This window comes from Sorex fumeus, unplaced genomic scaffold, assembly GCF_029834395.1.
Source record: "Sorex fumeus unplaced genomic scaffold, SorFum_2.1 ptg000015l, whole genome shotgun sequence".
Lineage (NCBI taxonomy): Eukaryota > Metazoa > Chordata > Mammalia > Eulipotyphla > Soricidae > Sorex > Sorex fumeus.
In genome coordinates, this window is record NW_026606072.1 from 17134917 (window position 1) to 17161755 (window position 26839).

General features: G+C 44.7%; 1 protein-coding gene across 2 annotated transcripts in view; it reads right to left on the bottom strand.

Annotated features, from left to right (window-relative positions):
- Positions 1-17784, bottom strand: part of GPBP1 (GC-rich promoter binding protein 1) — a 63774-nt gene extending 45990 nt beyond the window's left edge. For both annotated transcript variants that reach the window (XM_056112071.1, XM_056112069.1), the window contains exons 1-2: positions 17628-17784; positions 15553-16506 (exon numbers count right to left, since the gene is read on the bottom strand). The gene's annotated coding sequence lies outside the window, so the exon portion shown is untranslated. The remainder of the gene's footprint in view (positions 1-15552; positions 16507-17627) is intronic.
- Positions 17785-26839: the final 9055 nt, after the last annotated feature.

Genomic DNA, 26839 nt, shown 5'->3' on the forward strand with positions numbered 1-26839 from the left:
GGAGCAGGAGGAGCAGGAGAAGCAGGAAGAGCAGGATCAGCAGCAGCTTTGCATTAGAGAAACCCAAGTTCAATCATCAACATCACATGGTCACACCCAGGAGCTACCCCCCAAACATCACTGGGTGTGTCCCACCCACAAAGAAAACCCAGTGGAGAACAGGTAGGTAGCATGTGCCTTAAACTTCAAAGGGACTGTGCCTTGCATGCTCACAGGCCTGAGTACAAAGCATGATCCTCTAAACACTACAAGTGTATACGGGTGGACCCAGTACTACTACTGAGCAATTTCCCCTACTACACCCTTAAGCACCACTGGAGGGCCTTTATTTAAATATGTATACTTTTAAGTATACAATATATACAAAAGGCAGCTAGATCACAAACTTCATCACAACCAAGGTAAAGGAAAACACATAAGGGTTAACTTTCCTTCAAATATAAACTAATCCTCCGACAGAAAAAAATAAATCAGAAAAATAGGGGAAGGCTATAAATTTAAAAGGAAAAACAGCAAATAAAAACGTCTCATACCCATTAGCACTACAAATGTGAATTAATGGTAACTCTAGAGAGCAATTTGGCATAGCATTCAAAATTACTCAGAAACCCCACTTATGAAAATATACTCAATATTTACACTGTTATTCACTTGCATCATTCCTAAAGCTTTGAAAAGTATACATTTATACACATCATATGCTATTAGATAGCTTGCTTAGGATTTTACAACTATTAGCTTATTTAGTCCTCTTTATATACCTGAAGTTTTTTTTCAAAACAAAACAAGCTTTTATGTACATATAAAGCACATTATAAAGTTCTCAAGGTCATAGTACTAATCAGTGGCAGCTGAAATTTTTTATTTTTGGTGCTGGGGCCATACCCAGTGGTGCTTGCTCAGGTCAGGTCACTACTGGCAGGATTCCGGGTAACAATTTATATAGAGAGCCATGGATTGAAATCAGGTTAGTCAGATACAAGGCAGCACCTTACCTGATGTATTCTCTCTCCAGACCATAATGGTATGCTTGGCTTGCTCTTTAAGCCCATGTTCTCTTGACATGAATCCCACTTGTTCGTGTTTCTTTGCTTATCTTAAAACCCTGATTTCTCTCTCCAACACATACTTCTCGTTTTTTCCTCTCCCTCACATCTTTCTAAATTAGTTTCAAGAAAAACTATGTTGCTTCACTAAGGGAAAAAAAAAAGCCAAACCAATTTTGGGTAGGGATTGGGGAGGCCACACTTGGTAGTGCTCAGAGACTTCTCTGGCAGGATTCAGGGTACCATGTGGGATAAAGGTAAAGGTAAAGGCCCTCCCGTTGATCGTCGATTTGCTCGAGCGGGCCCAGTAACGTCTCCATTGGAGACTTTGTTGTTACTGTGTCTGGCATATCCAATACTCTCGGTAGCTTGCCGGGCTCTCCGAGAGGGGCGGAGGAATCGAACTCGGGTCGGCCATGTTGGCCGTTTGTAAGGCGAACGCCCTACCCACTGTGCTATCGCTCCAGCCCATGTGGGATATTGGAGATCAAACCCAGTTTGGCCACATGCAAAGACACAAGCACTGCTATACTATTTCTCCAGTCCCTTGAAATTTTAAACCATCATACACACATATACTCATGGTATAAATAACCGAGGAGGGAGTGATTAAAGGTACTACTTTCTATATATTAGTCCTAACAGGTACATAACGGAATTCTCTAAAGTACTGTCTTTGCCTAGAGCTATACCAAACCATACAAATTATTCACATTAAATCAAGTCACATTAAACCAAGATGTGACTCTGATGCTCACATAGATGCCTCATATTGAACAGGGTTGAGTATTCAATCCCTAGCACCCCTGGCCCCCAGAGCACCACCACATGTAGCCATGGCCCCCCCACTCTCCAGTAATGTAGGGTATGCCCCATAGACACAGAAAATTCCCAGATGTGAAAAATGGTTTGAGCTACTCCTACCATCAATACCTGCTCTCCACTGACCTACACAATTTTATTCCCAAACACTGTTGTCTTATACAGTCATGTCCTTGGGACATAGTTGATGTGTGATCGGATACATGCAAAGCAGAGTCAACACTCCATGCTCCACCTTGGCACTACATGCCCCCACCAGCACCATCAACTGTACCATTAGTGGCTCCTGAGCAACAATGCTGCTGGTGACAACTACTAAAGTTCTGGTACTATTTTTCTTGTTGATTTGCTTTGGGCCCACACCAAGCACTGCCCAAGACCTACTTCTGGTTCTGCATCAGCTATCACTCATGAAGGGGGAAGGGGACCATATGCGATGCGGGGGATCCAACTCGGGTGGGCCATGCGCAAGGTAATCAAGCACCCTACCCCACTGAACTATTTGCTCAACTCTAGCAGGTCCTTATTTAATGAGACTACAGAAATTATGTGCTCACTCATTTATCTCTACTTCCACAATGTTCCTATTAAGGAAACAAATTTTAATGGGAGAGGCTAAAGAGTAATTCATGCAAAACACCTGAAACTACCTAAAGCAACAACAACCAATAGGTAAAGCCCTAAGAACATTTTCATAATCAAATCAATCCATTTCTCTAAGAATCTGTTTAATGATTTTTGGTTTGGCCTACATCTGGTGGGGCTGGTGGAAATGGGAGCTCCAGTGAAGCAGACAGACCATGTGAAGTCAAGGATATCAAAGCATGGTCCCAGTACTTTGAGCTCTCTATGGCCCTCATCTTTCTAATGTTTCAATCTAGTTAGTGTTTATAATTATTTCCTCACAACCTCACTCAGCATACTTATAAAGCTTTGGTAAACAAGCCGCCTTGCAAGGGATCTGTAACGTGCTCCTAGAGGGGGTAAAAAAGACCAATGAGAAATTGTACAATAAGAAGTTCTGCGCCTATATTTGTCTCTTTGACTCGGAAACACCAGTTTTGTTTCTTCTCAAATATAAATTAACATGCCTTCTGGAATTGTGAAATTCCTTTCAACCGTGTATTTCAGTCACTCCGTGAAATCTAAATGGTTTTTATCTTTTTCAGCATGAGAGAAATTTGCATTTTCAATCCCTATAATGTAGGAGTTCAAAACTGAGGTTAATTTTTAATGGCCATCTGGGCCAGAGCAATAGTACAGCAGGTAGGGCATTTGCCTTGCAGACCCTGGTCCCATCCCTGACATCCCATATGGTCCCCTGAGCACTGCCAGGAGTAATTCCTGAATGCAGACCCAGGAGTAATCCCTGAGCATCACCGGATGTTGATTTCCACCTCCCTGCCGCCCATGCCCAAAAAAAACTTTTTTTAAGGGCTGGAGTCATAGCACAGCTGGTAGGGCATTTGTCTTGCACACAGCCGACCTGGATTCGATTCCCAGCATCCCATATAGTCCCCCGAGCACCGCCAGGAGTGATTCCTGAGTGCAAAGCCAGGAATAACCCTTGTGCAACACTGGTGTGACCCAAAAAGAAAAAAAAATTTAATGACCAGAGTAGTTTTTAATCAAGTAGTTCCAAGTCTAGCAAAAGGTCTAGAAACTTAAATAAAAACTCAGAAAATACTACCATGCAACAAAATGAATTTATTTTGAAGCAGAGGGAAGCATGAGATAAAAGGATATCTCTCAGTGGAGAGCATGTGCCAGGCCCTGGGTTCAATCCCTTCATTAACTTAATATTTAATAATATTTTACTCTTCAAGGAACTGCACTGAGACCATAAGCAGTATAAATTATAAAAATGAGTGAAAATAAAGGTAATCACTTGTTTGGCTTTGTTTTGCTCTAGGCTCACTCCTGGCTCTAAGCTTACTCACATTGGGCACACAAAGCAAGCAGCTTACTCTCTTGTGCTATTTCTCCAACCTTACTGGCTCCTTTTGTTTGTTTTAGACCACACCCAGCAATGCTCAGTGTTGATTCCTGACTGCTCAGGGATTACTCCTGGCAGAGCTCAGGGATCAAACCCCGGTCAGCCGCTAGCAAGGCAAGCACCCTACCCACTGCAGTATTCCCCTGGCCCTACTACTGACTTCTTTTGAAGAAGCAGTGTAGTCAAGAACAAGACAGGCCATAGACTATAGAATAACAGCCCCAAACTTAACACAAAGTCAGTCATTAAAGTCACTCAAGGGGGCTTGAGAGATAGCACAGCGGGCAGGGCGTTTGTCTTGCATGCGGCCGACCCAGGTTCGATTCCCAGCATCCCATATGGTCCCCTGAGCACCGCCAGTAGTAACTCCTGAGTGCAGAGCCGGGTGTGACCCAAAAACCAAAATAAATAAATAAAGTCACTCAAAATATAACATGAACTAAAACTGAGGGGGGTGGGGGGAAAGAAATACACACAAAAAAGAACAATGGCAGAAAGATAAACACTAAGAGAAAAAAAATTCCTAGCTTCCCTGAGAAAGACCAAGACCACAATGCAGATACTTGTTGCTACAAACCCACATGGAATTGTAAATGTTTCTAAATATCAAGATGTTTATTGATATTTAAAAAACTATCAATGTATCTTTTATTTGTGTACCTAATTTCATATACCAGGGATTGCAAGTTGTTTTTCAGGCAATAGTCAAGAGTGACAGTATAGGCGTGAAGGCACTTGCCTTGCAAGCAGGCACCCAGTTCAATCCCCAAGCACAACCAGGAGTGACCCAAGCAGCAGCAGGTGAGGATCAACCCACCCCCACATCCCTCGGTTGTGGGGCCAGCGGGAGAGTATAATGTTTAAGGCACTGGCTTTGCATGAGGCCTACCTGATTAGAGTCCTCGCACTGTATGTGGTTTGAACTCTGAGCACTGCTGGGTGAGGTGCGGACCCCCCTCAAAAATAGGTGGTCACATGTGAAAAAATATAAACCCTTGGGTTATAATCTGGATATTCTTTGTTCTACTGGGAAGATACTACAGTCTGGGAAAACTAAAGGGGTGCAAAACAGCAAAGGAAAAAAGAATAGAATAACAGAAGCTCAGGTGAGAAGACAAAGACTAAGCAACATATAGTGGCAATGAACTAGAAATGAATATACTTGGGAGACTCTGGAGGGAAAGCAAATCAGATCTGTTAACTGAGTAGATAAAAGGAAAGAAATTAAAGATGGTTCAAGTCTTTCAGCTTGAGAAAACGGATAATGTAGCCATTCATTAATCTAGGAAAAAAAGCATAGCACTGCAAAAGATTGTTTGAACATACAGATTAGCTCTAGACATACGAAATTTTTAAGCAGAATATATAGAGATCAGGATAGAAGATTTGAATCCTTTGCAGGATTCAAAGAAAGAAAGAAAAGTACAGCAAGTATGGTGCAAATGGTCCTCTGAGCCCACCAGTCAAAGCTAGGACTAAATCCTGAGAGGAATGTGGTTCAAAAAAACAGACCAAAAGGACACTTAACCTGCACATAACCAAACCTATTTTTGATCCGTGGCACCTCAAAGGCCTCTGAGCACCACCAGGACTAGAAGTTACTCTTGTGCACAGAGCCAAGAAATATGTTCCAGCATTACCAGGTTTGGTTCAAAAGCAAATAAAAAGGGATCATACACATAGAGTCCAAGCAAATCATGGTATCAGGAGACAGGGGACAAAAGTTTCTAGAAGAGCTTCTTGGGCTGGAAAGAAACTAAAATAGTTTGAAAAAATGGAAAACTGATCTTTAGTAGGAAGTAAGTTTATCTCAGGGAGGGCCAAGAATACTGATACAACAGTGGACAGAAGGGAACTCTCTGGGGAATGTAGTATGCATGAAAACCTATCATTAACAGTTTGTAAAATAGGGTGCATAAAATAAAATTTAATTTAAAAAGAATTTTTTTTAATAAAATAGACTGAACACAAGCTTGGCTTAAAAGCAGGTCTGAGTTCAATCCCCAGCACTATATCCCTCCAGGAAAGTACCACCAAGGATGGCCCCAAAAATAAAAGAAAGAAAATGGTAAGGGGGGGAGAGAATTGACAGAACAAAACTGAAATGATTTTCCTAAAACTTTTATTGTTTTATCATTCACAACTCCTCTCACCTGGAAATTTTTATGTGATCCCAGATGTGGCCCAAAAGGTACAATAAACCTTAAGAACCAGACATAGAACGTATACACTCAGAAATACTAGTTATAATGTGATACTGGCAAGCTACATAAAATCTACCTTAATATTCCCATCTGTGAAATAAGAATATGGTTCTACTGGTCACTGTCAATGAGGAATGTATTTAAGATAAAACTTACAAGAGGGGTAATTGTTTTGCATGTGGCCAACCTGGGTTTGATCCCAGGCACCCCATATGACCCCCAAGCCCACCAGAAGTGATCTGAGTGCTGAATAAGTAAACCCTGAGCATCACCAGATGTACCCCCCCCCTCCGAAAAGCTTACAGAGAGGTAATACAGGAATAAGATGTTTACCTTGCATATATAACTGCAACCACAACCCTGGTTCAAATGCCCCATACCACATATGGTCCCAAGTACAGAGAGGGATCACTCCTGGCTTTGTACCCAGTAACAGGCCCCTATACGCATAGCTAGATGTGACCAAATAACCCTACAAAGCTTACCAACCTGCTAGAACATGCAAGCATTGGTAATTAGTTATCAAAATCCACTATTCTGATGTGATGATACCCAGAATAAAGAAATACAACAAGAACCACATGATTTTAAAATAAAGGTCTTAGGCAGACATTTCTCCAATGAAGGTATGCTGTAGCTAATAAACACATGAAAGCAATTGCTAATCACATCAGTAAACATTAAGGAAATGCCATTCAAAACCACAATATCACAGCTATTAGAGGGGTTCCTAGAAAACAAATGTTGGAAAGTAATGGAGAAAAGAACTTTTGTAATCACCGAAAGAAATGCAAAATAGCCCAACTATTAAAAGCAGTATGGTGGTTCAAAAAAACTGAAAGGTTTTGTCATATGATTCAATTATTCTTGTAGTTATATGCCCACAAGTATTTTAAGAATTAAAGGTCTTGGAGATGGAGCAATAGCCCAGTGAGTAGGGCATTTGCCTTTCAAGCGACTGACCCGGGTTCAATTCCCAGCATCCCATATGGTCCCCCCAAGCACCGCCAGGAGTAATTCCTGAATGCAGGAGTCAGGAATAACCCCTGTGCATTGCCGGGTGTGAACCAAAAAGCAAAAATAAATAAATAAAAAAGAATTAAAGGTAAAAAAGATAACAGGAGGTAAGGTACTGTTGCACATGCAATCAAGCCCAATTTGATACCTGGTACCATACATCCCCAAGTACCATAAGGAACTATGCCTTAGTATAAAGCTGAACACCTATGGGTGTGACTCAAAACATTTGTATTCACTGGCAGCATCTTTCACTATAACCAAAAGGTGAAAGAAACCTATATTCCATTAATAAGTCATATATATATATACACAATGAATATTATCTTTAGAAAAAAACAAGAGGTTGGGCTGTGGGTCAAGTGTCAACAAGTTAAGAGTGTGGGGTTGGAATCCCTACCAAGGAAAGAAACAATACTAGGGACAGCCATAACATCCCAGAATCCACTAAAATTATTCGAATAGCCCAAATGAACCTATCCTGCCTTTCCCCTGCAAAAATCCCAGTAAACTGCTCTCTTGACAGCTACTTTTGCATTCCATCAGAGCTGATACTTCCTCTAATGGTCCTGTATAGCATGATGTCTCCTTTCTCTACAGGGGATTATGATAAACTTTCTATGACATTTTTAATGGCATTTTGGGGCTTGTCTTCACACATGCAAGCCATGCATTCTACCACCACACCACTCACTCACCTTCATGATTTTTAAAAAAAAATAACGTAACTTTTTATTTCAACATCAGCTTTAAGACATCAAGTTCAAGGACATCATGCTAAACCAAGTCCATTACAAAAGCACAAAAACTGGGCCAAGAGCAATAATACAGTGGACATAGAGCCTGTCTTGCACAGGGTAGACCCAGGTTCAATCCCTGGTATCCTATATGGGCCCCTGAGTACCACCATATGTAAATTCCTGAGTGCAGAGCCACAAGTAACCCTTGAGTTGAGCATTGCCAGGTGTAACCCAAATCAAAATAAGGGGGGGACAAAAACTAGATACCTAAAGTAGTAGACAAATAAAGTAGAACAGTAATTAACAGTAACAGTAACACTGCATACCCAGCAGTGTTCAGGGATAATTCCTAACTCAGAACTCAGGAATGACTAATGGAGGGGCTTGAAGGACTATATAGAATGCCGAGGATCAAACCCGGGTCAGCACTGTTCAAGGCAAGCAAGCACCTTCCCCGCTGTACTCTCTCTAGCACCTGACCATACTTTCTTCTCCAAACGTAAAATAGCTGAGCAATAATACAGTCAGTAGGGATCCCCATCACCCTAAGCCTTGCCCAAGTGATCACTGAGCACTGAGCCAGGAGTAAACCCTGAGCATCAGTATGGCCAAAATGAAAAAAAAAATTAAAATTAAATTGAAACAACAGAACCTAATAATGGGGTGAAGAACTATGATGGCAGCTACTATTCATAAAGATAATGAATTACCTCCTACTGCAATTTTTAAGTACACAAATTCTTTAACAAAAAGTGAAACTCTAATTCCTCTGCTGTAGATTAGGCTACACTTGGTGACTAACTTCTAAATAAAAGGAGGCATTAGTGACTTTTGAGACAAGGTCATAAAAGGCACACACCTACTTATCTCTCAGAGTATTCTGATTTGGGAGTTGTAGCTGCCATGTGGTCAAAAAAAGCAGCTTGAACCACATATGGTTAAGGATCTGAGCCCTAAAGAAAGGGCTCAGTAAACAAAGTCACAGTCACGATCACGGTCCTCCCGTTATTCATCAATTTGCTGGAGCGGGCCCAGTGACATCTCCATGGTGAGACTTGTTACTGTGTTTGGCATATCAAATACGTCACGGGTAGCTTGCCAGGGTTTGCCGTGTGGGCGAGATACTCTTGGTAGCTTGCCAGGCTCTCCAAGAGGGGCAGAGGAATCGACCCTGGCTCAGCTAGGCCGGCTACGCACAAGGCAAATGCCCTACCGCTGTGCTATCGCTCCAACCTGAAAGCAAAATGAGTACACAATCTTAAAAAAATCCTTCAGGTCCCAATCAAGCCTTCAGATTACTACAGCCCTGGTAATCACCTTGTGTGAGATTTATGTAAGACCTAGAGAAGTCAGAATCAATACGCTCAACTGCTCCCAAATTTCTAAACCACAGAAATGTAAAATCACATATATACAAATGTTCACTGACTACAGGATATGGTTCACTAGCAGAGTGCATGTTTTGTATGCTTTCAACTATAGATTCCCATTCTTGGCTCTTTCTCCTATAATTTTTCCTTTTTTCGGCTCATTTATATAGCTTTTTCCTTTTTTCCGCTCATTCCTTTTTCTCATTCCTGCTACTTCCATATTATTCTTTTACTCAATCATAAAGGGCCACAGCACCAGGATCAGAGCTCAATAGGTTGAGTGAATACTCAAATGAATGCTCTTATGCCAAAGATCTGGGTTGGATTCCTGCACAGCATGCTACCCTGAGGACTGCTGGGAATAGTCCCAAGTGTGAGTCCAAAATAGTAAAAAAAGTCTCAGAGATAAGCAAAAGAAAAAAATTTTAAGTGATCTGATGCCTAGCACCCCAGGACCCAAAAAAGCACTGTGTCCTTAGACTCTAGCATTCAACCATCCAGAGGATTTGGTTGAAGATAGCCATGGGGGGAGGGGGGGGGAGGGGTGGGGGCGCTGAGCACTGCTTGGAGCCCCAATAAAACCCATCTGATTATCTCTGCTCAGAAACAGAAAAAGTTAAAGCTAATAAGCTAATATACATTTAGCCTCATACTAGGAGGAGAAACAAATGAGATCTAATTACAACATTTAAACTTTGTTACACAAAGCGAACAGTTTAGTAATAGTCTTCTACCTTATTTATTAAATTCTAATAGTGATCAATATTAACCCCAAAAGCAGCATATTAAAAAGTAACAAGATAATGCTCCAAATAGAACGAGTCAGGGGCTGGAGTGATAGCACAGCAGATATGGTGTCTTGCCTTGCACACGGCGGACCTGGGTTCGATTCCCAGCATCCCATATGGTCCCCTGAGCCCCGCCAGGAGTAATTTTTGAGTGCAGAGCCTGGTGCGTTGCCAGGTGTGACACAAGCAAGCAAAAAAAAAAAAAAAGCCAAAACCACAGGATAGCATAAATACGACACAGTGATTATAACTATGGGCTCTGAAATCAAACTAGAGATCCCAATCCTTATCCTAAGAAACTTTCTTCAAATCTCAGTTCCTCAAAAAATCTGAACTTGCAAACCTAGCAACTAACTTATTTCCTCATAGAGTTATTCTAAGACTTAGGATATACTACATAAAAGCACCCGACACAATCCACTCTATGATTTACATTCGACAATTTACACTGTTTACTTACATTTGTAAATGCTTTATACCTGGCTGTGCTCGGCGGACATATGTGGTGCCAGGATCAAATCCGAGTCTGATAGGTACAGCACCCTACCTGCCATACTATCTAACCAGCACTATGTGTGTGTTGGAGGGGGCGGGGGGGAAATCACTGGATTTTGGTTCACATCTGGTTGTGCTTGGGGATTACTCCTAGCTCATGGCAACATTGGGGGAGAAACGGGTCTATGAAATGCTGGGGACTGTATCAGGGTCAACCACTTGGGGAAATTACTCCTAGATCATCTTGGCAACATTGGGGGGAAAAGGGGGTATATGAAATGCTGGGGATTGAATCAGGGTCAACCACAAGCAAAAGCAAGAAGAGTCTTAACTCCTATACTATCATTCTAGTCCTGCTGTTATTTTTAAGTGATTTTTAACCTACAATTTTAAGTACAGGGAAATTAAAAAAAAGAAAATGGAGTCAAGAAAGAGGAAGAGATTCTTATGGGAGAAAAAAGAAACAGCCTAGTAACTGCTCTAATCATTACTGGTACTGTGTATCTTAATACCAAGAATAGAGATTATTAAAATATTCAAGTCAGGGGGCCGGAGCGATAGCACAGCTGGTAGGGCATTTGCCTTGCAGGAGGCCAACCCGGGTTCAATTCCCAGCATCCCGTATGGTCCCCTAAGCACCGCCAGGAGTGATTCCTGAGTGCAAAGCCAGGAGTAACACCTGTGTATCATCGGGTGTGACCCAAAAAGCAAAGAAAGAGAAAAAAATTTTTTAAGCCAATCCACCCTTAAACTGCTATGAACAGGGTCCAGAGTGACAGTACAGTGGGTAAGGCAGTAGCTTTGCATGCAGCTAACCTGGGGTTCAATCTACCTGGGTTTGATCCCAGGAAGTCACCCCCACCCAAACCCCCAAAACGAAAATAGAGTGCTATAAACAAAGTTCAAAAATCTTAAAATTATTCAAGGATTAGTTAACTATCAAAAATCTTGATCTCAACAGCAAATAAATAGCACAGGGCTATTCACACTGACAATTTGTCAGATTACTCACTGATCCCTTGGATAAAAACAATTACATTTCAGTGACATTTTTTCACTCGATTCTGACATTTCTTATGCCTCTTACCACGCAAATCAAACAGGTATCTATAAATGTTTTGTTTTGCTTAATGATGATTTCTGTTGTTGTTTGGGGGCTACAACTTATAGTGCTCTGGCTCTGCAATCAGAAATCACTCCTGGAGGGGTTCAGAGGACCATCTGGATGCCAGGATTGAACCCAACTGTTGTACTATCTTCTTTAAGACTCTAAAATAATCCTTCTAATACATGGAATATCACCATCCATAGGGTAAGTTTTAAATAAACAGAAAAAAAATTGTAAGAAATGTTATGTGGCTCTTCTTAATTAAGGTCATTCATTTACAGTTCAACCTTTATTTTTTTAATTTTAGGACAGGCTGTGGTGCTCAAAGGCTGTTTTACACTACTGGAGTTGTTCCTAGAGATATAGAAGTAACCTTTAAAGCATTATTTTTTGTAGGTTAACGGGCGAGACCCGTGGATCCACCCCAGTACACCTCACACATGCATCACAGGTACTCTATCATTACATGTCCCCAGACTAAACAAAACTGTGCTCAGAGGAACTATACAGTATAAGCGATTTAACTTGGACTTCCTCTGCATGCATGTGCAATCCAGTAACATCTCTCTGGCCCTAAAAGTGATTTTGATTTTGGGGTCAGAAATGGCTTGTGCTCAGAAATATAAATTTCTGGCGGTGCTTGAGAGTCTATCTGTGGCACTGGTGATCAAAACCAGGTTGCAAGACAAGAAACTATTTGGGAAATTAAGGGAGGGAAAGAAATCTGCGCTTGAGAAAACATGAGCCTCTCAATAGTGGAAAGCCTAAAATTTGTACTAAGCACTTCTTATTTGTAAATAGATTAGTGGAACCAAAATTAGGATTTTCATTTACCTGAGATATGGCTCTAATTTCTGAAAAATTTTGTCAAGAAGGCCTAATAACTTGTCAGATGCTCATTTATTTTGAACTTTTTTTTTGCTACCCTATTGAATTGTTAGCTCACTTAATGCATTCAAGGTTAATAGATATTCACAAAGGAATATATTGCATTCATTTTCTGATCTAAATTCTCTATTTGGGGCGCCATAGCAATAGGACCGGGAGTAGCCCCTGAATGCCTCCAGGTGTCGCCCAAAAACAAACCAATTTTGGTTTGGGGGTGGGGGTGACGGTTTTCAGTAATTGGTAAAACAGACTAGGTTTGGAGGCCAAAGCGATAGTCAAGAAGGTAGGGCACTTGACTTGCATGATGTTGACCCGAGTTCAGTGGTCCCACGAGCCCCTACCGCAGAGATCCCTGAGTTGAGAGTCAGAAGCAGTCCAGAGCACTGCTGGGTGTTGTCCAAAAATAAAAAAACATTAAAAAAAAAAAGTTGTGTTTCCTCTGTCAAAGCTGTGTGTGTCCTGATTTAAGTTTCCACCTGGGCTATTAGGTGAGAACATTCTAATCCACCCTGAATTTGGGACAGGAGGTACCTGATGCATTCCTCAATATAATGGCTTTTCAAATTACCTGTCTGAATGAGTATTAAGTATGATCAAGAAGCCAGAACCATAGCACAACAGGCTGGAGCACATACTCTGCATGCAGGGGGCCTAAGTTCAATCCTCAGCACAGCATGGTCACAACCTCAGCACCGAAGTGTAAATAGCTCTTTTTCAACCACCAGGTGGAGACTTCAAAAACCAACACATAGCTGTACTCATTTCTCAAACAATTTTAAAGGTTCTTAAAAAAGAACATTTAGTCCCCTCTTAGCTTCAGAGCCTTGTCATGACTAGTCTTTTCACTGAGGGGGATGGGGCCAGGTGGAGGCACACCACCACACTCAGAGAGGTACCTGGCAGTGCTCAGAAGACCTGAAACAGGGTTATGATCCTTGAAGCAGCATTCAAGACAAATTGGCTTAAAAACCTACACTATCTCTCCAACCCATAAATAAACTTTTTGGAACTAAAATAAAGGTAAAGGCCCTCCTGTTGTTCATCGATTTGCTCGAGCGGGCCCAGTAACGTCTCCATTGGAGATTTTGTTGTTACTGTGTTTGGCATATCGAATACATCACGGGTGGCTTGCCAGGCTCTACCGTGCGGCGAGATACTCTCGGTAGCTTGCCGGGCTCTCCGAGAGGGGCGGGGGAATCGAACTCGGGTCGGCCATGTTGGCTGCGTGCAAGGCAAACGCCCTACCGCTGTGCTATCTCTCCAGCCCTGGAACTAAAATATCAAGGAATAATTTTTGTTTTGTTTGGGGAGAGGGTGCATATCCAGCTATGCTCAGAAGTTACTCCTGATACCCAGAGGTTACTTCTGGCGCCCCGCCCCACAATAGCACAGCGGGTAGGGCGTTCGCCTTACAAGCGGCCAACATGGCCGACCCGAGTTCGATTCCTCCGCCCCTCTCGGAGAGCCCGGCAAGCTACCGAGAGTATTCGATATGCCAGACACAGTAACAACAAAGTCTCCAATGGAGACGTTACTGGGCCCGCTCGAGAAAATCGGCGATCAACGGGAGGGCCTTTACCTTTACCTTACTTCTGGCGCTGCTGGGGGGCGGGGGGTATGATGGACACTGGACAATATGGGATGCCAGGAATTCGTACCAAATCAGCCTCACATAAATATCCTACCTGTATTATTGCTCTGACCCCTTAAGGAATAATTTAAAATATTTAAAATATTTGCACTTCAGCAAATTCCTCATAAACTTCATTTCTTTAATGAATTAAAAATGTTAAGAATGGGTATTCCGGGGCTGGAACAATAGTACAGCAGATAGGGCATTTGCCTTGCACATGGCTGACCAGGGTTCGATCCCCGGCATCCCGTATGGTCCCCCAAGCACCAGCAGGAGTAATTCCTGAGTGCAAAGCCAGGAGTAACCCCTGAGCATCGCTGGGTGTGACCCAAAAAGGAAAAAGAAAAAAAAAAAGCAATGGGTATTCCTGGGCAAGGAAGTAGCTCAGGGGTAGAGCACTTGCTTTTGAGGCTATGGGTTAGAACAATGGTAGTGTCACAAGCCCCACCAAAAAGTAAAAAATGAGGGAAACACAGGACACAGGGGTTAAGATGCTTGCTGTGCATGCAGTGAACAGTTAACCCTGGACCAAATATGGTTCCCTGAGCACAGAACTAAGAGCAGTCCCTGAGCACAGTCAAGTGTGACACACAGCACCCTCCACCAATATAAGGGAGGGGGACAGGGAAAATTTACATTAAGGGCTACTTTGTGAGGGTCAGATACATGACTATTAAGTAGTGCACAAACTTCGCATGGCTCATCCCCAGCATCATAAAGAAAAAATGGAAAGGGGAAAAAAATTATGTAAAATATAAGATTAAAAACACCAATATTAAAATGTTTTAAGTAACTCTAAACTGGAACATTAAACTGCACTTAGAAGTCTAAAAGCACTTAAAGTGGGTGTCAACTGAGATATAGAGAGGGAGTTTCTACTGTCCCACCCACCTATGAATACACAAAAATTAAAATGAACACTGCCACACAAATTTAGTTTTTACATTAAGAGTCTAAAAACTAAAAATTTGGATTCTTTTGGGCTAGGAATTGTAACTCCGCAGCAGAGTGTATGCTTTGGTTCCCATGGATGTATGAAGACCCTTGGACAGATCCCAGAAGCCACCCACTCATTTCCCCAATTTTCAGTTTTGGTCCAAAAAAATAGCTCAAAACACATGCTGTGTATGCAGAGGGTCCACATTAGAGCACAGTCCTGAGCAAGTCTCAAGCAACAAGCTGGGTGTTCCCCAAGAACTAATGAGTAGTTCCAAATCCCCCCCCCCAACCCAGGTTCTTATCTGTGCAAAATATTCTTAAATCGCTCATAGTTCTCCATTAGTTTGCTCAATAACTACTAACAGTTGTTGTCAGACTGTCCAGGAAATTGATGTCAAGCAACAGTATTGCAAGAAACTGAAAAGTTTCCAAGAACAACAGGATAAATGAGACACTCGGTCAGCTTAACAAATGAACATCTGATTTGCTCACCACACAGTACTTACAAATTCCAACAGGACTGCACAGGAAGGTGTTGGGTTTTTCTCTGTAATCTTTATGTTTTCCAGTTTGTTTTTTTATTTTGTATCCTCTGAAATAATATCCAAGTTCTTTGAAGATACTTAACCTATGACTATTTGACATAGAGTTACTACTTCAAGTCAGCTACCCATACTTCTGTCTTAAAGTTTTCATATGGTTATCTCCAGAATTAGCCAAGTTCCTTGGATTTAAGATTTTTTAAGTCTTCTTTATTATTCCATGTACTTGTCACAGTTGTACTTATCCACTCCAGATGAAATATCCAATTTATGAGCCAAAAAGCAAAAACAAAAAGAAACTTTCACATCTGAAGGGCATTCCTAAATATCAGCATGTAAAGAGACACATAGCTATCTCAATACTACCATGCTGCTGGGAAACGGCAGCATCTTAAATCCCACTTAAAAGGAAGACAAAATGAGAAAGACTGTATTCTTTCAGTGTCTTCATTTAGAAAACCTTACCCATTGTTGTAGGAAAAGGGCTGAGGTCAAAAATTCCTAAACTTTTTAACAAAGGTAAAAATAAACTGCCATGGAACTTCAGCAATATTCAAACAGTAATTTGAAACTGCCAAAACTACTCGGTACACAAATCAAACATATCTTACAGTTCTGGCTGAAGAACACCGATGGGGGAGGGGCGGGGGGGCAAAAAATACCACCAGCTGCAACAGTTGAACCAGTTATAGAATCCGTCTGAACCAAAACACTGAAGAGATGCCCGTGTCTCTTTTTAAGCAGCTCGTAGAATCGTTCACTACTACCAACACACTTCCGAGAAGATTCTTGCCAATCTTAAACTTCTGGGGCAAAATTCTCCAAAAACATTGTAATTCCAAAATGGCCACTTGAAATATCCGGGGCCTTTTACACAAAACCTAGAAGATGATCTTCATAACTGAGTAATTCAATCACCTGTAAAAGTTATCAGACAAACTGAAATTACACACCTGGGTTTCGATTTTGAGGTAAAAGTTCATCCCCTTAACGAATCACCCCTCGGAGAAAAAAAAAAGTCACTTCAACAGACGTGGCTGGCGTCTGGGAAGAGTCAGCAAGGACCCCAAGTAAGAGCGGAGGATGAAGGCTCCGGAACTCGAGGGGGTGGGGAAGCGACTGCAGATACCGTATGGGGGTTACGTAAGAAAACCCTCACCTTTGAGCCAAGGTTCAAAACAGGGGGCTGCTCCCCCTCCTCCTGGCGAGTGCGTGTTTCGGGGTTCAAGTCCCCGGGAAGAGCCGGGCAGGTGCGGCGGCTCGAACGTGGGGGGGGGGGGGGGGGCAGCACCGAGTTCTCCGAATGGGGGCGTCTCAGCCGGCACGGGTGCCCGGTCTGGGCGTCCCTGGCGGCGGAGGAAGCGGGGCCAGAACGTCCCTCAGAGCCACTCGCGGGGGAGAGCGCCGCTTCGGGGCAGCCGCAGGCGGGAGGGCCCGGGACCCGGAATCGGGGAGGCCGTTTCTCCCCGGGCTGAGGGGCGGGGGGACACCGAGTCCCCGGCGCCCTCCGCGTTCCGCGCCGCTCGCCCCCCGCTCACACGCCCCAAACGCGTCTCGCCCGCGCCCGCCGGCGACCTGCGTGCGACGCGGCGCCGCTCCTCGCCGTCCTCCGGGCCCGTCGCCGCGAGCCGCAGGCCACAGGTCGGCCTCGGCTCCTCGGCCCGCGGAGGCGCGTCCGGGACGCAGGGGCGGCGGGCGTGAGGCCGGAGGCAGGCAGGCGGCGCGCCGAGGGCGTCGAACCCGCTCCCGGCCTCGCCGCCCCCTCCCGCCCGCCGCCCGGGCTCCGCCGCCCACCCCCTCCCCGCAACCGCCACCCCCGCGCCGCCACGGCTGAGTCCGCGCCGAGCGGGGCCTCCCGGCGCCGCGCCGCCTTCGCCCGCTCCTCGCCCGGCCCCCCGCCCCCCGCCCCGCAGCCTCGTCCACGGGCAGCCTCACGCCTCGCGCCGCCAACGCCGCTGCGACCCCTCCAGCCCGGAGCCCGAGCCGGGCACCCCCCACCGCCCCCAGACTCCGGCGCGGAGCACCGAGGACACTGCTACCTTCTGCCACACCAGAGGTGCCCCTGGTCTGGGGGTGCCGCTGCGCTCGATCCCTGGAGGAGGTTTTCGGTACTTTGAATAATCCCCTTTTGCCGCTTTTCCCTCCCCCACAACCAGTCTCGGTCCCAAAATGGCGCCGACCCGATCCGCAATGTTCTGGGCCAAGTCTCGCGAGATCGTGAAGGTGGCGAGGCGGGGGAAGGGGCCGGAGGGGCTGGGAAGGAGGGCGGGGAGGAGGGCGGGGCGGGGAGGAGGACGCGGGGAAGGGCGTGGAAGAAGCCGGGGCCGACGGACCTGCTGGGCGGAGCAGCGGGAGGAGCGCCGCCACCAGCGAACCTTCTGGCCCGATCGACCGCTCACGCCTCGGCCCGGAGAGGCTCCGCCCCCGACGACGGGCGACGGGGGCGGGGAAGAGGGCGTGCCTCGTGCTGGGGGCGGGGCTTCGAGGAGGCCCCGGCGACGGGGGCGCGCGGGGGGCGGCGGCTGCGCGCGGTGACGTCAGGAGCAGCTGGAGTCGGGGATTACCCCCTGCTGCTGACGTGCGGACGGTGAACAATCGGGAACGTTCGGTGGAAGGGGGAATTCCCCGCCGCTCCCAGAGGAGCCCCTCCTCGCGTCCCTCCCACTCGCCTGGGTCGGCCGGGAGCCCGGGAGAGTGAGGCGGCCGGCCCGGAGGGCAGAGGGAAGCGCGGCCCCAGCCGCCGCGTCTGCGGAGGGAGCGTCGCCACTCGTCGGCGGAGCCGGGGCGCGCGGGCCCGGGCGGAAGGGGGCTCTGTGCGCCGACGCGCGGGCGAGCGCCGGCCGGGACGGCGCCGGGCTCGGGGCGCCCCGAAGCCGGGGGCCGGTCCGTCGTATGCAAATCGCAGCGTGCGGGACGGAAACGGCCCGGGAGGCGGGCGGCGGGGGAAGACGCCACGCGCGGGTCTCCCAGTCGGACGCTCGTCATCTGCTCGTGATCACGGCTGCGTTACAGCTACGCCAAGTGAAGGCTACTCCACCGGGACTCGGCCCCATTCCGTTCGTACGTGTTAGGTTCTGGTTTTGTGAAGTTTGTGGCAGTCATGATTCTCCGAACTGTAAAATTGGCCTTCCTTGAGGAAGGAAATTACCCACCGCACGTGCTGACCAGGGGAGGGAGGCACGGAGGACTTGAGGAAAGTTTCAGTAACATACAAAGCACTTGGCTCTTCACCTACTCCAGTCACAAAGACTTCATACACACAAACTTTATGTTCTTTTTAGGTACGTTGTGGAATTGGTAGTTGAATAGATTGTGTTGCTAAAAGCTAGCCCTGGAAGAATGGATGCAGACGCACCGAAAATTACACCTCCCACTCTTTTTATCTTCATGGGGGGTGTGGGGGGATGGACGATTTGGCAACTAATGATGCGTGTCTGAATGTAAAGAAAAGAGGATTAACTCTCCTGGATGCCTTGGTGCCGGAAACAGATTTAGCTCAAGTAATTCGCTTAAGATTTCGGCAGCGGCAGCTGGAGAGTTCGGCGCTGCAACCAAGCTGCACTACGCTTAAATACAAGAATAGAGGTCGTCACTTTTCTTTCTACCACGCGGTACCAAACCGCACCACTCCTGCAGACGTGGTTTTAAAGAAACCAAGGCAGGACCTAGTTGCATCCTTCCGATCTTAATTCAGGAAACATAAAGGAAAAATCGACCATCTGCGAGCACAAACACAGACACACATACAGACTCTTAATTTGCCTTCATATGGCAAAAAATATCGAAAACCAACAGCGAAATGGAGAAAACAACTGTATGACCAACAGGTTAATATTTAATTGTCTGGACTCAGTCACTAGAGCTAATGTTTGATTTACAGAAAATATCAAAGAGCGCTTACAAGTCTTACAAGTCATTAAGAGCCAAGTAACGTATCAGCTCTTAAAGGTAAAGGAAATGAACAAGCAACACAGATTAACAAATGTAAACGTCAATAAGGAAGAGGTTTTACCTCACTAAACTCAAAAGGAAATGTTGCCATGAAATATTCTTAATGCAGCAGAATAATTTAAAGACAATTAGAACCAAAGAGAAGCTACATGCTTAAACATATCAAGCAACAAAATCTGGGGGCCAGTATCACAGAAGGGTTTAAGACTCTTGTCTTGCATGCAACTGACCCTACTGGTTTGATCCCTACCACAGGAGCAAGCATTAAAAGCCAGGTGTGGCTAAAAGGAATTAAAAATTACTACCAAAGAACAGCTCTGAAATTTGAGTGTGTCTTTCAAGTATTTATTCTTTGCACATCACATCTGTGACAGTCTGTACATATGGCTTTATTTTCACTTTTCAAATATTCTTAAATACCCCGTTTTTTAAATTTATTTTTCCTGGGGATTGGAGTACAGTGGGTAGGGTGATCACCTTGCACATGGCTGACCTAGATTCATATGTATGGTCCCCCAAGCCCTGTCAGGAGCGATCCCTGGGCAAGTAATTCATTTCTCAATTTGAAACATATCATACTAGTCTATGTAATCTTTTCTGTTTGTTTGGTGGGGGAGGGGATGGTACTGATCCCATGTTGCTGGGTCTACTTCCTTTTCTGTGCTCAAGAGCTTGTCCAAGTTGTGCATAGGACAGAACATATACCTCCCTCTCCTCCCCACCTGTGATCTCCTTTTCAAAAACTGAGCTGGGTAGGCCACTTGTGTTGCACATGATTGGCCTGTATTCCATTCCCAGCTCCCATTTCATCCCCCAGCACCACCAGGAGTAATTCCCGAGCACAGAGCCAGGAGTATCTCCTGAGCACTGCCAGGTATGGCCCAAAATCAAGATAAATAAATAATAAAAAACAGCACTGGAGAGAGTTCAACAAGCTGAATGCCTGCTTTACATGTAGGAGAGGCCCAGGTTCAATACAAGGCATCACATGGCACCCTAAGTAACATTGGGAACATACCACAAAAAGTCAACTTTTAAGCCTTTTTTGGGGGGAGGGGGCATATTAAAATGGTGTTTTAATTTGACTTTTGCATTTCAATTCACCCTTTGGCATTTGTTTTGTTTTTCACTTTATTTAAATACCATGATTTACAAAGTCATTAGTAATACAGGTGTTAAGGGCATTCAATATTTCAGTGCCTATCCCACAACCAGAGTGACCTTCTCTTCACCACGTCCCATTTTCCCAACCACCCCCGCCCAAGTCTGCTTCCTTAGCAAGTGCAAAATTATTTTATATTGCCAGTTACAACTAAATGGCTAAAAGAATGATCAAAAAATACTACAGTACAAGAAAATTTGTGAAAATTGTCCTATTTCACCATGCGATCCTTAAGTCCTTGTGTGAGGGTTTACTAAGATGTTTGTTAGTTGAGCCTTCTGTGTTACTGTTTTTGTTTACTGACCTTAGTTGGCTTCTATGTAACTTTCCCATCTAATTTGGTGTGTTCCTACTGGGATGTCAGTATTGTGAAATTTGGAGGTGTGTCGCTCCAGAAACTCCAGGATCTGCGGAACTGGGATGATGAGTTTATATGGCAGCAGATGTGGGATGTGGGTCTGACCCCCAGGGGTTCTGGAAGTGTGGGTGGATGGGAAGAGGCTGCCAGCCCTGACTCCAAGAAGATCTCAGAGTTCTCAGCCTAAAATAACAGTGGACCTAGAATTTTCATTGTTTTGGTGTCTCTGCAGAGATTCGTCAGAGGACTTGGCCTTTGGCATCGTGCCACATGTGGGTATGGGTGCAGTTGTTAGAACTTTGGCAAGGCGGGAACTTGGCCCACACCCCTCCCTAAGGCACCCCAGAGTTTTCAGCCAGATGACTGATGTATCCATACATTTTAGGAGCTTAACTTGCATCTCTTCTGAGATTTAGTCGGGGAGATGAAAGCTAGGCCAGTGGTAAGTCTATAGGATGGTAGGTATGGATATGGTCGAGCCATTTTTCTAACTCACCTTCTACTAATGTATTAAAAGAATTCCAATGTATTAAGATTTCTCCATGTAACCCATGTGCATGAATTTATGTTTTCTGTCTTCTGAAGAGTTTTAAAATTGTACATTAAATTCCCCATGGCGTATTTGATATGTCAAAAACAGTAACAACAAGTCTCATAATTTGTTGTGAGACGTTACTGGTACCCGCTCAAGCAAATCAATGAACAGTGGGAGGACAGTGCTACAGTGCAGTGCTACATTAAATTGAGGTCTCAAAGTGCTGGACTATATGTTTTGCATACAAGAGTCCACAGCAATAATGAAGGGGGCTATAACAATAATAAAGCTGGTAAGGCCTTGCACATGGCTGGCCTGGGTTAGATTCGTCACCCCACATTGGTCCCCTAAGCCCCATCAGGAGTGATCTCTGAGCACCATCAGATGCTAAAACAGGAGTTTGGGAGTTGATCCCAAGCACCACATGGGAGCCTAAGCACCAAAGTGAGTAGTCTCCAGCACCACTGGGTGCAGCTCTTCAAAAATATATATAATTACACATAAAACTAATTACTGGAGAATTGACCACTTACTTAATCAAAATACATGCCTGGGTTCACAAATAGTCCTCCAGGCCCAGTTATGTATGACCCAGTTTCCCTAATTAGTGTTCCTTCCTCTATGATTAGGAGGAAAGGAGGAAGATCAGTGGCATAACAATTATCAGCAAAAATGTTTAAATAATTCCTCCAGGGCCAGGCCCTACCCACTGTACTAAGAGAGTAATTTCTCTACTTAGTACAGTGGGGTAGGGTGCTTACCTTGCACACAGCCAACCTGGGTTCGATCTCCAGATCTCATGTTGTCTCCTAAGCTCTACCAGGACTGATCCTTGAGCACAGAGCCAGAAGTATATCCTAAACACCACAGAGTGTGATCCCCAAACAAAAACAAAAACAAAACAAAACAAAACTAACTTCTCCAATAGGTAACTTCTAAACACAGACTCTAGACCTATGAGGTGGCTAAGCAATAGAGTGCTTGCTTTGCATTCTACTGATTTTAAATCCTGACACTAAACGTTTGTGTGAATACACACATGCATGAACGCACATGCACACGCGCACACACACACACACACACCAAAATATAGGGGTCAGAGGATAGTACAGTTAAGGTATTTAAAGTAACTGCCTAGCAGGCAGCTGACCCCCATTCAATCTTGAACACCAGGAGTGATCCCTGAGCGAGCAGAGCCAGGAGTAAGCCCTGAACACTGCTAGGTATGGCCTCCAAACCAAAGGATCACTGTATCACTGTATCAGTGTCATCCCATTGTTCGTCGATTTACTTGAGCGGGCACCAGTGCTCGCTTCGGCAACACATATACTAAAAATTGGAAACCAAAAGATACAGACAAAAAAAACCCTCTTTTTAAGGGAGAAACCATACACAGCAGTGTTCAGGAGTTGCACCCTATGATGCTGGGAATGGGAGCCATAATCTGTCAGAGATTTGCCTGGGCCTCCCACAGGCAAAGCATCACTATCTTCTCAGCCCATATTTTGTAGTTTTAAGTAGATCTATAGTCTATAGGGGAAAAAGAGATGGCTCAAATGACTAGCACATGTTTTACAGATAGATACCCTGGATGCAATCCCTGACATCACATGGACCTCTGAGCACTTGGTGTGGCCCAAGATTTTAAAAGTTCTCATCAGCAGAAAGTTACTGTAATTATTTGTGGTGACATATGAATTATGTTTATTGAAATGATCATTTTATAATATATAAAATGATCATTGCAATAATGCATGGATTGTCATACTGTACACTTCGAACATTTATCAACTATACTCCAATAAAAATAAATTTTAAAAATAATATACCTGAATGAGATGAGTTGAACAGCATCTGCAGGGAAAGGGTCTTCTAGTTGGGAGCTGTTGCACAGCCAGAGATACAAGGAAAAGAGTAAGAGCAAGAAGTTTCCAAAGAGACAAGGAGACTAAGCCACTGGCACTGCAAAGGCTGCTGTCTGTTCTGCAAGGCTGAAAAACAGCACAGAGATCCAAGAGCCTTTACCCTGTGCTACAAAGATTAGATGTGTGCCCTGAAGTCTTTCAAGTCTTTTAAGTGAGGGGGACATGATTGAATTCAAGCTTTGCAAAGCGTCTTGTAATCCTCTAGAGAAGAGATTAAGAAAATGAAACTCCAGGAAGAGAATGAAACTAAGAGACTATTGCAGTAATCCAGGTGAAAGATGATAATGGCAGAAACTGCCCTAGCCATCTTTCCATATCTACTACAGCCCAGAGCTTGTCTTCCAGGATTATTCTAACACCCCATGCCTATGTGTAGGGTCATAACACAAACTCTTCCTTCTGTTTAGAAACATGAACTCTTTCATTTTCTACCACCAGTTCATGAAAACTTTCAAGTTTAAGTGTTACAGCCTTGGGGCTGAAGAGACAGCACAGCAAGCAGGGTACTTGCCTTGCACGCAGCTAGCCCAGGTTCAATCCCAGGCAGTATATAAATTCCATTAATCCTCACCAGGAGTGATTCCTGACCAGAGAGCCGGGAGTAAGCCCTGATTACTGCCAGATGGGGCCCCCAAACTAAAAATAAATGTTAAATCCATAGGCAGCGTCCACTGGTTCCCTACTTCCCCCTCAATTGTCCCTTATAAAACTATTCATAATTCTCCAAAGTTATTTACATGATGTTTTGCTAGTTACTTGTTTTATACAGTGTAAGGCTAGATTTCATAAGAAACTATGAACGGGGGAGACAGTTCTATGGGTACGGCATTTGCCTTACAGCTGTTCTATCTGGATTTGATGCCTGGCATCCCATATGGTTCCTTGAGCACACCAGGAATAATCTCTGAATGCAGAGCTTAGTATGGCCAAAACAACATAAAGAAAATGTGTTTAAATATTTGTAAAGAAAGATATGACAAGAAAAAGATTATACCTAGTTTCAAGGATTATACCTAGTTTCAATTTGTTAGGATCTTTATTTTGGGTTTTTGTCTCATTTGTGGGTCACATCCAGTGATGCTCAGGGACTACTCCTGGCTCTGTCTGTTCAGAGATCAGTTCTGGTGAAGGATTGGGGACCATATTCAGTGCCAGGAATCAAATGCCTGTGGACTATATGCAAGACAATAACCTACCCACTATACTTATCTCTAGCCTCATGTTTGATTTTGGCTTGTTTGGGGGGCACATCCTGCCATTCCCAGATGTGTTCTAGAGTTCACTCCTGACCACACTCAGGGGTCCATGTATTGCCAGCCTCCTACTCCCTCAGCTATTGCTCTAGCCCAGACATAGTTTCAGTTTAATTCCCCGAGTCAATGATAGTGGTTTTGAAGAAACTCAGGCAAAAAAACACAATTTGGGTCATAAAAAGCTATAAAACTCCGACCCAAAACTCAAATGGTCACCTAGTCCAAGTTCTCAGTCCTGCATAGTCCACTGAGACTGCCAGGTGTGACCCTTAAACACTGAATCAGGCTTAGACCCTGAGAACCACGTGTTGTGTGCCCCTTCTCTCAAAGTAAAAAGCCTAAAAAATAAGCCCAAAACCAAAGTGGTCAAGAAACAGAAGTTTCCATAATAAATTCTGTTTTCCAGAATTAGTTTCACTCAAGTTAGGGGGTTTTCCTTTTCTGGAATTGTACCTCATCTGGAGGGGGGGGGGTCACTCACTGTCTTATGTCAGGAAGGACAGGGTTTCAAATTACGTTGGAATCTGTTCAAAAATCCTTACTCTGATTTGATGATCAAGCATTGGCCCACAAAAGTTACACTGCTGAATTGTCCTTTCCAAGTGGCTCGTAAATTTAAGATTCTAAAAAGTCACTGAGGGATGGAGGGAGTGTGGGAGAAGGTCAAAGATCTGAAGCCCGTGTTTTGTATGTGGGCAGTCAGGGTTCAATCCCTTGTTACCACCGAGGCCTCTAAGTATAGCCACGTGTTACCCATAGAGCAAGAAACAGGAGGTGAACTCCCCCCAAAAAAGACATAATGGAAAATTTTCAGAGAGGTTGCAGTTAGAGACTGAGTCAAGAGAGAAGGAAGCAAGTAATAGTAAAGAAGCAATCAGTAATAACTTACAACATGAATAAAAAAAAGTAGGAAAGTAAAACTGTGAGTGTGGGGCTGGAGCGATAGCACAGCGGGAAGGGAACTTGCCTTACAGCGGTCGACCCGGGGTTCAATTCCCAGCATCCCATATGGTTCCCCCAAGCACCGCCAGGAGTAATTCCTGAGTGCATGAGCCAGGAGTAACCCCTGTGCAACGCCAGGTATGATCCAAAAAGGAAAAAAAAAAAAAAAACACCTGTGAGTGGGGTCCTTCTCCTAAGGAACACTGCTAGATGTGGATCCCAAAACAATTTTTTTTAAGTACTGGAGGTCAGAGGATGGAAAGATAGTAAGGCATGCATTGCCTTGCATTGGACCAGCCCTAATTCAATCCCCTGTACCTCATATGGTCCCCAGAGAATTGCCAGGAGTGATCCCTAAGCACAGAAGAATGTAAGCCATGAGCGCTGTTGGGTGTGGTCCCAAATCAAACGAAAAGTTCTGGTGGGGCAGAGATAGCTCAAAGGGGCACATACAAGTCATTTTCCTTTTCCCCTGAGCACAGAGGTCCAGGAGTAGCCACTGAGCACTGCCAGATGTGCCCCCAAAACAAAAACAAAATGTTTCGGAACCAGGGAGAGAGACAGCTCACAGAGCTAGCATGCTGGAGCTCTGGGTTCAGTCCTAAGTACTGGGCCTGAAGGACAGTACAGCAGGCAGGCACTTGGTCACACAGGACCATCCAGGGTTCTGTATCAGAACCACCTATGGTCCCCTGAGCTCCACCAGGAGTAATTCCTGAGGGTAGAGAAGGGAGCCCTGAGCACTGCCACGTATGGCCTCAAAACAACAAATACCCAGCATTACTTTGTCCTCTGGGCACTGCCAGAAGCCACCCCCAACCACTAAGCCAGGAAGAGTCCCCAGCCCATATGGGTGTAACCCAAAAACTAACTGAAGAAGACTTTATTGACTTTATTTTTCTTGAATAACAACTCTATAGTGGGCCTGACAGGTAGCATAGGAGGTAAGACGCTCATGGGACAAGCCAGGTCTGAATCCCTGGCACAGCATATGGTCTCCTGACGCACCCTCTGGGAATACTCCTGAGCAGAGTCAAAAACAGGCCTTGAGCAAGCCAGCTGTGGGGCTCCAGCACTGCCCCACCTCCTGCCAAAAGCAAAATAACAAGCAAAAACATGTAGTTC